We start from the raw sequence: 13,480 nt of genomic DNA on the forward strand, positions 1-13,480 counted from the left end.
GTGTCTGGAACCCGTGCTGCTTCCTCTCCGATCAGTGCCCATTTTACTATATTCAGTTCTCTTTCTCTCCTCCGCTTACCCTTGTAGGACATTTTCCCAGCATTTGAGGAGCCCTTAATTCACGTCTGGCTACCGAAGGCATTTTTAGGCTAGTGTTGCTTGTAGCTTTAAACGCTTCCAGCACTTGTGATAATGTTTGAGGCACAGATGAGTTTAGATGAGATAATGCTGTTTGTTTACAGTTGTCCTGAGTAGGAAGGCCTAGGGATATCTTTCCATTTTTATCCGTTTCCTTTTTATTTGAAGATTGACAAGGAGCCGGGCGCGGTGGCTCACGCCTGTAATCCCAGCACTTTGGGAGGGCCAGACGGGCGAATCACGAGATCAGGAGAATCGAGACCATCCTGGCTAACACGGTGAAACCCCGTCTCTGCTAAAAATACAAAAAATTAGCTGGGCGTGGTGGTGGGCGCCTTTAGTCCCAGCTACTCGGGAGGCTGAGGCTGGAGAATGGTGTGAACCCAGGAGGCTGAGCTTGCAGTGAGCTGAGATCGCGCCACTGCACTCCAGCCTGGTGGACAGAGCGAGACTCCGCCTCAAAAAAAAAAAAAAAAAAAGATTGACAAGGTGCAAAATGGTGAATTTCCCTCATCTTGGGCTGTTTTCCACTAAAGCACTTCTGTGTCTTAACACAAATTTCTTCCCTGAAGAGTCAGTCATGACGTGACCAAAGTCTGAAAAGCAGTTATCCTTAGGTTAAATTTTAAAGTATGAGACCAGGAGGGGTGAGGTGCTTATTCTTTTGAATTGTAAATCATAAAGAAGGGAGAGTCTTTTATGTTGTGGCTGTTATTTAAACGGTAGAGTTTTGCTTTGTATAGTTTTTGCTTGCTTTTCCTCTTTTTTTCTGTGATCCACCACGTGTATGTCCTGATTTTTTTCCTTTTTAACTTGCTTGCTGGATTTTCCAGCCAGATGACTGCCGCTTGGTCTTCTGGGAGTCTCCTGTTAATGGGGCCCTCATGCTTGGCTCTTGACCTGATGGCCACTGGCCTGGCTCTTGGAGGACCTCCTAGTGGGAGGCCCAGAGCACTGTTATTAAGGATGATTTGGGGAACAGATCAGAGGGGGTCAGCTGGGCCTGGAGATCGATTTTGAGGGGGAGGGAGGTTGGGAGCCTGCCTGGCTGGATTTGGAAGTCAAAACATGTGTGCTGGGAGAAGGGCATAACCCCAGAGGGTGGAGAACTGTGTCTCTCTGGATGAAATTAAGAAGTTTACTGGGAGGAGGCTGGGCCTTCCAGGCGGTGTTAGTTTTTGCTGTGGGCCTTGTCTTTTCCTGGAATTTGGTTCCCTTTCCCTAACCTTTCACTTATTAGTTTAAATAGTTCCCTTTACCTAACCTTTCACTTATTGATTTAAATAGTTTAAATCACAGTCAATTACCAGCTGGTTTTTAAAGCAATTTGAGTTAATGAATCTTGCCCTTAATCTCCTAGCCAGAGTGGAACCCCCCTACCCCCACCCTCAAGGGGATTTGAAATGATTCTTTTACCAGAATGTGCTACAGAGATCACTTACTCTCTCATCCGCCCACCTTTTTATAATGGAGGGACATAGAATCAACCCAAGTGGTGTAAGAGATCATCCAAATCAGTTCTTCATGTATTCATTTATTCACTCATCTTGTCCACATACTTTGGGCCCAGAACGGTGGTATCTCTGGGAAAGAGCAGATGAGTAAGACTTGGTCTCTGCTTTTAAGCTTTCATCCATTTTGCTTCAATCCACTTTTATGAGGGAGATTATGTGATAGTGAGATGAGTACAGTGAAAAGTATGCAGAAGACTCCCAGGAGTTGAGAGAAGGGCAAATGGCTCAACATGGGGAAGCCAATTGAGGAGGACTTCCCGGAAGGGACTACTAGAGCTGAGTTCCAAAGCCTAAGTATCAGTGGGCTGGAGAAAGGGCAAGGGAGTATATGAACCAGGAACAGCATGTGCAGAACTACAGAAGCATGGCACATGGTTGATTAGTATGGCTGCGCAGGAAAGGCTAAGGTGGAAAGTCACCCGACAGGAGGTTGGGGAGGGTGAAGGCCAGATCAGGAAGGGTCTAGTGAATCATCTTAGGGGAGTTTGAAATATATCTCCAGGGCAAACAGTGATGCTCTCAGGTTTATGTTATAGAAAATTAATTCTGGCTGCAGTTTGGAGAATGAATTGGATTGGTAAAGCCTGGATAGAGATAATTGTAGTAATATAGGTGAGAGAGGTGTTAGGGTGTATAGTTATGGGAATGGAGAGAGATTAGGAAAATAGAATGGTTAGGAATGTTATAAAGTTTCGGTGTCACAAAAGAAATAGCACTTGAATATCAAATTTTCTTTTTTTCTTCTCAGCAAGGCAATTTACTTCTATAGAAGGGTATGCCCTCACAGATGGAGCAATGGTGAGCACACAGCTGGATAAGGGAGGGGAAGGGGGTCTTATTCCTGATGCACGTGGCCCCTGCTGCTGTGTTGTTCACCTGTTGGCTAGGGTTAGACTGCACAGGCTAAACTAATTACAGTTGGCTAATTTAAAGAGAGTGACAGGGTGAGTGGTTTGGCGAGAAAAATGGTTATGGCAGAGCAGGAAATTGGAATGAGTCAGGGTGGAGAATGAGCAGGTAATCGGAATGAATCAGTGAGTCTGGGTGGAGCAGGTGATCGAAAAAGGTTGCTTTATGAGGAAGTTAAGTTTAAAAGTAGAAAATAATTGAACATACTGACATATGAATTCTTTGAAGAGAAATTTAGAGCTCATATCTAATGGAAATTAATTACTGATTGAGTGTAGGGATAAGAAGGAATGTAGTCATCAGTAGGTGTTCTTGAGTGGGCTGTTTTGTAGCAGCTTTAGTGAGGAATAATTGACATCCAATAAACTGTACCTATTGAGAGTGCCTAATTGGAGAAGTTTTGTTATATACATATATCTATGAAAACCATCATGACCATCAAAAGAACATACCTGATAACCCCAAAGATTGCTTGTACCCTTTTTAATTCCTCTTTGTATACCCTCTAAGGTAAAGTATATCTTAAATCTTTTGTCCATTTAAAAAAATGAGCCTTTTATTTTCTTTTTATTGAGCTTTGAGAATTCTTTATTATTGTAATTTCTTTATCACATGTAACTTGCAAATATTTTCTCTTATTTTGATGCTTGTCTCTTAAGAGTGTCTTTTGAAATCAGCATTAATTTTGATGAAGTCTAATTTATAATTTTGGTTAAATAAATGTTACCAATCTGATTTTTTATGGATCATGTTTTTTTTTGTGTTTAAGATATCTTTGCTTAACCTAAGGTTTCAAATATTCCTCCTATTTTTAAAAGAAGTTTTGTCATTTTTGGTTTTATATTAAAGCTGTGATCATTTTAAGATAATTTTTGTATAGGATATGAAATATGGAATCAAGTTTTTTTTGCATATGGCTATCCAGTGGTTTCAGCACCATTTGCTGAAAAGCCTATCTTCGTTGAATTGCCTTTGCACCTTTGTTCAAAAATCAATTTACCATGTATACATTGGCGCAATTTTGTGTTTTATTTTGTTCAATTGATCTCTTGTCTATTTTAATGCCAATACCACATAGTCTTGATAAATATAGCTTTGTAATAAGTACTGAAATCAGCTAGTATAAGTCCTTTAATTTTGTTCTTTTTAAAATTTGTTTTGATTATTCTAGGTTTTATTTCCATATGAATTTTATAATCACTTTGTCCATTTCAAAATAAAGGCCTATTTAGATCTTAACTGAAATTATATTGAATGAATACATTAACTTAGGGGGAGAATTGACATTTGAAATACCAAGTCTTCTGACCCATGGACACATTATATCTGTTCATTTATTTAAGTCTTCCTTATTTCTCTAGGCAATATTTTGTAGCTCTCAATACATAGGTCTTACACATCTTTGTTGAATTATCTGTAGGTATTTCCTATTTTTTGATGATATTGTAAATGATACTAAAATTTTAAGTATTTTAAAAATTTAATTTCCGATTGTTTTCTTGCTACTGGTATATTGATCGTGTATCCTGAAATCTTGCTAACGTGCTTATTATTTCTAAGAGCTTTTTTTAAAATGCCATCAGATTTTCTATTTAGGTGATCCTGTCATCTGTAAATAAAGATAGTTTTACTTCGTTTCCAATGAGGTTGCCTTTTATTTTTCTTGCTGTATTCCACTAGCCAGAACCATTGCTTTACGTAGAACTGATGAGAGCTGACATGTTGCCTTCTTCCTGATCTGAGGGAGATGCATTCATTTTTTCATCATTAAGTATGATTCATGATGCTAGTTGTATATCTTTTGTAGATATGCTTTATCAGGTTTAGGAAGTTTCATTGTATTCCTGCCTTACTGAGAATTTTTTTAAAGGAATAATGGATGTTGTAATTTTGTTGTTTTTCCTATGACTGTTGTGATCTCTTGTTGCCCAGGATGGAGTGCAATGGCGTGATCTCAGCTCACTGTAACCTCCACTTCCTGGGTTCAAGTGATTCTCTTGCCTTAGCTTCCCGAGCAGCTGGGATTACAGGCATGCGCCACCACACCCAGCCTTTTTTTTTTTTTTTTTTTTTTCAGTAGAGATGGGTTTCTTCCTGTTGGTCAGGCTGGTCTTGAACTCCTGACCTTAGGTCATCTGCTCGCCTCGGCCTCCCAAAGTGTTGGGATTACAGGCGTGAGCCACTGCGCCTGACTGATCATTCGTATTTTTAAAAAAGATTCTTAATGTGTTGAATTACATTTATTGATTTTTTTTTCCAGTGTTAAATCTTGTGTTCCTGAGATAAACCCTATTGGTCAGGGCATATTATCCTTTTTTTATATTGTTGAATTTTATTAGCTGAAGTTTGAAGAATTTTTGTATCCATCCTTATGATGGATATTGATCTACAGTTTTCTTATATCATCTAAATACCCGATCTCTCAGTAAATCTGGCCTCATAGAATGAATTAGGAAGTATTTCTTCCATTTTGATTTTTTCTAGAAGAGATTATGTAGAATTGGTATTTTTGTTTCTTAAATGTTATTGCAACACTATTCACAATAGCAAAGACATGGAATCAATGTAAATGCCCGTCAGTGGTAGATTGGATAAAGAAAATATGGTACCTTTACACCATGGAATACTATCCAGCCACAAAAAGAACAAGATCATGTCCTTTACAGCAGCATGTATGGAGCAAGCTGGAGAACATTATCCTGAGCCAGCTAACACAGAAACAGAAAACCAGAAATACTGCATGTTCTCACAAGCGAGAGCTAAACAATGAGAGCAAATGGACACAAAGAGGGAGCAACAGACACTGAGATCTACTTGAGGGTTGGGGGTAGGAGGAAGGAGGATTAGAAAAAAATAATTTGTTAATATAAAAAATGTAAATCTAAAGTATTTAAATAAAATTGAACTTCAGTTTGTTGAAAGTTTAACCGAATCTTATTAAATAAGTTTTAAAAAATCCATTCACAATTCCAACAACCACCAAAAAAACCAAAAAAACCCCCTGTTTAGTAGGTTTCACTAGTGAAGCCATCAGAGCACGGAGTTGTTGTTTTGGGGGCAGGAGGCTAAATACAAAGTCGTTTGATTACATAGATATAGGACTGTTCAGGTTATCCATTTCCTTTCCCCCCCAGCTTTACTGAGGTATGATTGATGAGTAAAAATTATACATACTCAAGATGTGCAACGCAATTTGATATACATTATGAAACGATTACCACAAGCAAGCTAATTATATCCATCACCCTTTTTTTGTGTGGTGAGAACACTTAAGATTTACTCTCTTAGCACATTTAAAGTATACAGTAAATTATCAACTGTAATCACTATGTTGTACATTAGATCTCTAGAAATTTTTCCAATAACTGAAAGTTTGTTAGAAACTTCTCCCCATTTCCTCAGTCCCTGGTAACTGTCATTCTCCTCTCTGTTTTTATGAGTTGACTTTTTTAGATTCTACATATAAGGGATATCATGCAGTGTTTCTTTCTGTTCTTGGCTTATTTCACTTAGGATGTTGTACTCCAAGTTCATCCGTGTTTTGGAAAACGGCAGGAATCTTTTTTGAGACAGAATAATATTGCATTGCATATATATGTATGACATTTTCATTATCCATTCACCCATCTATGGACATTAAAGTTGTTTTCATATCTTAGTTATTGTGAGTAATGCTGCAATGAACATGGGAGTACAGCTATAACACTAAGTAGTGATTTCATTTCTTTGGGATATATATCCAGAAGTAAGATTACTATATCATATGGTAGTTCTATTTTTATTATTTTGAGGAACTTCTATACTGTTTGCCGTAATGGCTGCACCAATTTACATACCCACCAACAGTGTACAATGATTCCCTTTTCTCCATATTCTCATACTTATTCTTTGACTTTTGATAATAGCTATCATAATAGGTGTGAAGTGATTTCTTATTGTGCTTTTGATTTACACTTTGCTGATGATTAGTCATGGGTGAGCATGTTTTCATATACCTATTAGGCATTTGTATGTCATCTTTGGGAAAATGTCTATTCAAATTCTTTGCCCATTAAAAGAAATCAAGTTACTTATTTTGAGTTGTATACATTTTTAAAAATATATTTTGGATTTTAAGCCCTTGTTGGGATATATGATTTGTAAATATTTTTTCTTTTAGAGGTTGCTTTTTCATGTTCTCGATTGTTTCCTTTACTGTGCAGAAACTTTGATGTAGCCTCGCTTGTTTATTTTTGCTTTTATTGCCCATGGTTTTGATGTCATATCCAAAAAATCATTGCCAAGATCAATGTCGAGGAGTTTTTTGTCTGTTTTCTTCTATGAGTTTTAAGGTTTCAGGTCTTAGGTTTACATCTGTAATCCATTTTGAGCTGATTTTTGTGTATAGTATAAGGGTTCAATTTCATTCTTTCGCATTGACTATCCAGTTTTTCCAACACCACTTATTGAAGAGACTTCCCTTTCCCCATTGTGCATTTTTGTTGCTTTTGTCAAAGAGTAGTTGATTGTATGTGAGTAGTTTATTTCTGAGTTTTCTATTGGTTCCATTAGTGTATATGTCTCTTTTTATTCCAGCGCCATATTGTTATGATTTTATGACTTTGTAATATAATTTGAAATTGGGAAGTGTGATGTCTCCAGCTTTGTTCTTCATTCCCAAGATTGCTTTAGCTATTTGGAGTTTTTTATGGTTCCATATGAATTTTAGGATTGTTTTTCTCTATTTTTTTTTGAAAAATGCCAGTGGTATTTTGATAGGAATTACTTTGAATCTGCAGATCACTTTGGGTAGTATGGTTATTTTAGCAATATTATTTCTACCAATCCATGAACGTGGATATCTTTCCGTTTATTTGTGTCTTCTTCAGTTTCTTTCATCATAGGTTTACAGTTTTCAATAGATCTTTCACCTCGTTGGTAAGTTTTTTCCTATTTTTTCCTTTTCGATGCCCTTTTAAGTGGGATTGTTAGTTTCTTTTTGGCATAGTTCATTGTTAGTGAATAGAAATGCAGCTGATTTTTGTATGTTGATTTTGTATTCTGCAGCTTTATTGAATTAATTTATTAGTTCTAGCAGTATTTTTGGAGTCTTTGGGTGGTTTTCTATATATAACATCATGTCATCTGTAAACAGACAATTTTATGCCTTCCTTTCCAATTTGGATGCCTTTCATTTATTTTTCTTGTGTAGTTGCTCTAGCTAGGACTTCCAATGCTGTGCTGAATAGTAGTGGTAAGAGTGGGCATTCTCTCTTGTTCCTGATCTTAAAGGAAAAGCTTTCAGCTTTTTAATGTTGAGTATCATATTGGCTTTGGGCTTGTCATATATGGTCTGTATAATGTTGAGGTGGATTCCTTCTATATCTAATTTGTTGATAGTTTTTATTGTGAAAGTATGTTGAATTTTGTCAAATGTTTTTGCAGAATCTATTGAGATACAGTATTTTTATCCTTTGTTCTGTGAATGTAGTGTATCACATTTATTGATTTGCATATGTTGAGTCATCCTTGCATTACAAGGATAGTTGTAATGCAATTGTAATCAATTCACTTGATTATGGTGAATGATCTTTTTAATGTGCTGTTGAATTTGGTTTGCTAGTATTTTTATTGGGGATTTTTGCATCTGTGTTCATTATGGATATTGGCCTGTTTAATTATCTTTTCTCATAATGTCCTTGTCTAGCTTTAGTTTAAGGGTAATGGTAATGCTGGCCTCATAAAATGAGTTTGGAAGTATTCCTTCCTCTTTAATTTTTTGTAAGAGTTCAAGAAGAATTATATTAATTCTTTAAATGTTTGGTAGAACTTATACTCTACCCAATTTCCTGTGAGTGATGGGGCTTTCTACTCTGGCTGTTATGAATAGAACTCTTCCTGGCCTTATGTGAAGCCCACTGATTTGTTCACTCTAATCCTTTTTGGTGCTTCTGCATCAGATTGTTTTCACATATGGATGCATTAGTATGGATGATTAGTACTCTCCTGAATACTTGGGGAGTACCTTTGCAATTCTCTGGAATTCTCTGCAGCTCTCTCCTCTCTTGCCCAAGATTCTAGCCTTTTTGTTCGCCACAGACTTTCGGCGCTGTCTCCTCAACTCAGGGAGACTGCTGGGCTTGGCCTGTGTTTGTGCTTCTTGTGCCACCATCTGCAGACATTTCCCAGGGATTAAACTTGAACCATTGAAGGACTTATTTCATTTTTTCCCATCTCTGTGTTATTACTCTGTTGCCTCATGTCCAATGTCATGAGAATCTTCGTTTTCTATTTTTTCCCCCATTGTTTTAAGCTGGGAGGTAAATATGGTTCCTGTTAATGCATCTTGGCTGAAATTGGAAGCGTTCAACTAGAATTTTTGAGGAAAATGTAAAGAAAGGACTATTTGAAGATGTGAGGAAGGGATTTTTGAGGTACTCAGGTACCAATAATGAAGGGGAACTTTTACCACTTCAGGGTGCTAAGAGCATGGTGAAGGAAGTATATCAGAGGGAAAAACATAAGATATACCTAAATTAGGATAATTTTCAATAAAAGAACTATTGAGTAAAGTGAGGGCAGCCTGAATGCCTGAACAAGAAGACTGTTACATCCTTAGACCCAAAAGGGTGAGGGAGGGACTGGTTACCAGAACCCAAAAGGAGAAATCGTGTGGAGAAGGCTGCCTGGAGAGTTATTTTAGCCCAAAATAAGCAGCTGGCCTGGGCCAACTCTATGGGAAAGGAGGCCTGACCTTACTCTCCTCCTTCCTTTGAGGCTTCGGCTAGAGCTCTCCATTGCTCAAACCCAACTAAAAGACAGAGGATTAGAGAGTCTTGGAGATCCAGACTATTGTCCCTAGGACAGATAGCAGGGAGAGAAGGTGGAGAATGGATATGTAGTTGGGGAGGAATATACAGTGACGTGTATAGAGTGGGCTTAGGAAGGATAGGAAAACCAAATAAAAATTGTTCAGGCTAAATATATTACCAGTCCCTTAACCATCTAGATTTGGGGCTGAGCTACACTGAAATCCATTGCAGACTAGGCTGGAGAGCTGAGTAGCTTGGATTCTGCTGAACAGGCTATGGGAGAGAGATTAAGAAAGGACTCGGTTACTGACTGGATATTGCAAGACAAAAATTGAGAAGAAGACAAAGTCTTTAAAATGAAGAATGAGGCCAAGCATGGTGGCTCATGCCTGTAATCTCAGAACTTTGGGAGGCCGAGGTGGGAGGATAGCTTGAGCCCAGGAATTCGAGACGAGCCTGGTCAACATGGCAAAACCCCATTTCTATAAAAAATTTAAAATTACTGTGTCATGATGGTGCATATCTCTAGTTCCAGCTACTCGTGAGGCTGAGGTGGGAGAATCGCTTGAGCCCAGGAGGCTGAGGCTACAATGAGCTATAATTACATCACTGCACTCTGGCCTGGGTGGTAGAGTGAGACCCTGTCTCAAAAATAAATAAATAAATAAATAAAATAAATAGTGACTTAGACGGATCAAACTCAATCTAGTTAACTAAATGTTGGGATTGTAGAATTATGTGGCAACTTTGACATTTGAATAAGGCTATTTTCAGGATCTTTAAAAAATTGTCATGTGACATAGTAGAAAGAACATAGGGTTGAAATCCTTCTCTGTTATTCACTGACTCTTTGACCCTGGCAGGTGACCTAACTGCTCAGAACCTTGGTTTCCCATCTAAAAGTTGCGGAAAAGATTAGCAAGGCCATCTAATAAGTCACTGGCACCACATCTTGCACAGAGTAAATGTTCATAAGAAATTTATTGATGTAAGATGAGGGTTGGCTCAAAATATAAGTATGTCTAAGAAACATTTGGATTCATACGAAGGTACATATTGATAAAACACAGATAACACTAATTCTAGTGAACCCTTAAGGGAAGAATAGTGTATTTGACAAGGATTACCTCAGAGTTCCCCTTCAAAGACAATTTGTGAAGATGCCCCAGCTCCCTTTGCCTTCTCCCTTAAAGAGCAGATTATTTTTTATGTTAGTGTCATAGATAGTTTGTTCCTATCAAGAACAACTTATCCTTGTCAGAGTTTGGATGCTGGGCTGGATGGGCCAGTGATATGTCCCAGCATGTGTTGCATCCAGGGGGCCTCCAGAAAGGTAGAGGGAAAAGGAAGACTCCCCATGTGCTTACCATGTGCCGCTAGCCCAGCTTACCTCATCTCCATGCAGTGTCATGTGGAAACATGGGTAACTGAAGATCATTCTAATTAAATATGGTTAGTGCCTCTTAATGCTGCTGCTTCTCTTTTTCTTTTATTTCTCTTAATGCTGCTGCTTCTCTTTTCTCCATGTCATAGAGGAAAGTTACAGGAACTGAAAATGTATAGCATGGAGAAAAGAAGATCCAGTAGGAGGTCATCAGAGTCATCTTAAAAGATTTGGAAGGGTAGCCCACGTATAAGGGTAAAAAAGGCAGTTTGGATGATCCTTTGGGATAAAAATTAGGACTAGAGGGTAGAAGCTATGCCAAGCACAGTTCAGCTCAATACAGAGAAGGTCTTCCTTCCTATTACTGTAATAGCTGCTCATTGAGAACATTCAGACAGCCCAGAGAGGGAAAGGTAAATGGCCTCGAAACCTCCACTGTATTTCTTTTTGCTGGATGTCATTGCAGTAAGCAGGTTTTGTGTGTCTTTCCTGAAATCTTTTATGATAGGTCTTTATACAGTACAGTGGTTCTCAAACTCTAGCATCCATCAGGATCACCTGGAGGCCTTTTTAAAGCACAGACTGCTGAACCCCACTGCAGTGTTTCTGAGTCGTTGAAGCTGGAAGGGGGCCTGACTTTGAATTTCTAAGTTCCCTGGTGATACTAATGCTGCTGCACTTCTAGAGACCACCAATGGCCCTGTTAAAATTTGAGAAAATAAAACTTTGAGAACCACTGTATTGCATGAAGAAAATAGAGCTTTTGCTCTATTCTTTATCAAAAAATAATACCAGTGGAGTCATACTGTACCATCTAAGAACTTGCTTTTTTAGTTAATAATATATAATTAGCAGCTTTCTTTTTTCTCATTCTTTTTAACAACTACTGATGTATCAATTTTGGAAAGTCCCCTATTAATAATCATTTAATTTCCTTCTAGGGTGTTCGGGGATATGTTCTTGCATTTACATAAAAAGGTTGTGGTGGATGTTTTTGTGTATCTTTTTGGTGAGCCAGTGCATACATTCTTAGAAGATAAATTCTTAGAAGTTAAACTGTTGGGTAAAAGACTTGATTTTAAAAGTGGACAGATAGTACTAAATTATTCTATCAAAGGTGGAATCACTTTTCTACGAAAAGTGTATGAAACTGCCTGTTTCTCCACACTTTTGCCAAGTGGGTATTATCAAAATTTTCAATTTCCTATTTGTTAGATGTAAATTTATATCTTAGTGTTGTTTTGATTTATATTCCTGCACTATTTGTGAGTTGAAAGATTCCTGTGTATTTATTTTTCTGTGAACTGTAAGTTTGTATTCTTTGCATTACAGGTAGAAGGAACAGTATGAACAAAAGCTCCAAGCCTTCCTTTGAATAGTTTCAGTTTTGTAGCACTGAAGTATGAAGGTTGAGGTTAGGGAGAGAGGCCGGGAGCTAAGGTAAGTGAGGCAGGCAGGAGCCTGAGCTTAGAGGTCCTTGTGGGGCAAATAAAGATACTGGGCTTTATTTCGGGCAGAAGCAGCATTGGTGCTGTTTAAGCTTGTACTTTAGCTAGTGGTACTTTTGACAGAGACATGTTTGTGGAATGGTCAAGTCTAATGTTTAATCTTCAAATAATTCATTCTTTAGGCCTTTCACCTTCGGTCTTAAAGCTACAAGACCAGGGCCAAGCCTGGTGGCTCATGCCTGTAATCCCAGCACTTTGGGAGGCCACGATGGGCAGATCACTTAAGGCCAGGAGTTCGAGGCCATTCTGGGCAACATGGGAAAACCCTGTCTCTACTAAAAATACAAAAACAAATTAGCTGGGTGTGGTGGTATGTGCCTGCAATCCCAGCTAGTTGGGAGCCTGAGGCAAGAGAATTGCTTGAAACCGGAGAGGCAGAGGCTACAGTGAGTGGAGATTGCACTACTGCACTCCAGCATGGGTGACAGAGTGAGAAAAAAATAAAAAAGCTACCAGACCAGTCTTCATAAACAGGTAGACATAAGAATGGGCCAAAGACTTCAACCCATCTGTGGCTTGGCATTGTCTCTGAGGAGGGAATTTTGCATGATCACACGGAGAATGGATTTTGTTGCTTTACCTGATACTGTCCTCACCTCCTCCTGAATTTGCTGAGATCTTGCAGCAGTCAGTAACATTGGTGGGTTCTTTTGTTGTTTTAATTTGAGTGACTTTCTGGGAAAAACTGTGGATTTCAGCCAATATGCTAATGATATAGCATTGCCTTGAGGGTCTGGTTCTGTAGAAAATCATTTCCTAGTTAATTATGTCAGCAAATCAACAGAAACCTCTTGAAGAAGAAAGCAATGACGGGAGAAACTGTATGTATATGTTTAAATTATTCAGAACGTAAAGAGAGGTCAGGAATTCACATTTCAAAAGGAAGAATCTGTGTAAGAAGAAATCACTAAATTTGCATATCATTTCTCCATTATGGGCCTAGTTTTGCAATTGGCATATTAGGGATTAAAATGAAATAATTCTGCATTTAGAATTAGGAAATGAGTCCCTCCCCCCCCGCCCCTCCCCCCCCCAGCTATCTCCCTTTCTGTCTCCAGGGTCCTGGCACAGGAGTAAGAAACTATCACATTTAAATGTCTGCATTTAGGGAACTTGGGGTGTCCATAGGGTTTGTAGAAGATGGACTGACTCTGTTGATCCACTTGTTGGGTGGACCCTCTCTCCATCGTCCTTCTCTCCTCAGTGTGTGTTCCTATTTAAATGGGATCCCCTGCT

The 13,480-nt window shown here is 38.4% G+C and overlaps 1 protein-coding gene across 6 annotated transcripts in view; it reads left to right on the forward strand.

Annotated features, from left to right (window-relative positions):
* The window catches only part of FGGY (FGGY carbohydrate kinase domain containing), a 439,174-nt gene that overhangs the window by 471 nt on the left and 425,223 nt on the right, over positions 1 to 13,480 (forward strand). Inside the window, exon 1 of one of the 6 annotated variants that reach the window (XM_025363968.1) lies at positions 12,783 to 12,884. The exons of the other annotated variants lie outside the window; for them this stretch is intronic. The gene's annotated coding sequence lies outside the window, so the exon portion shown is untranslated. Of the gene's footprint in view, positions 1 to 12,782; positions 12,885 to 13,480 lie in introns of those variants that run through there. 6 annotated transcript variants of the gene reach the window in all.

Source organism: Theropithecus gelada, chromosome 1 (genome assembly GCF_003255815.1).
Source record: "Theropithecus gelada isolate Dixy chromosome 1, Tgel_1.0, whole genome shotgun sequence".
NCBI lineage: Eukaryota > Metazoa > Chordata > Mammalia > Primates > Cercopithecidae > Theropithecus > Theropithecus gelada.